We start from the raw sequence: 228 nt of genomic DNA, 5'->3' as shown, positions 1-228 counted from the left end.
TTCTGAGCTGCTATCGGGCTGGATTGACCGTGTATTTCCACCTGTACTGGATTCTCCGAGAAAAGCTCTTGTGTTGGACTCGATGAGAGCGCATATATCCAAAACGATCAAAGCTAGTGCCACCAGCGAGGTATTGCCATGTGCGTTGTGCCGGTAGGCTTAACACCCTACCTTAAAGCTGGTGACATTATTATTTACAAGGTTTTCAAGGACAATTTATCGGGTTGG

The sequence above is a fragment of the Plasmopara halstedii genome (assembly GCF_900000015.1).
Source record: "Plasmopara halstedii genome assembly, contig: Scaffold_526, whole genome shotgun sequence".
NCBI lineage: Eukaryota > Oomycota > Peronosporomycetes > Peronosporales > Peronosporaceae > Plasmopara > Plasmopara halstedii.
This window is presented reverse-complemented; position numbering follows the sequence as displayed.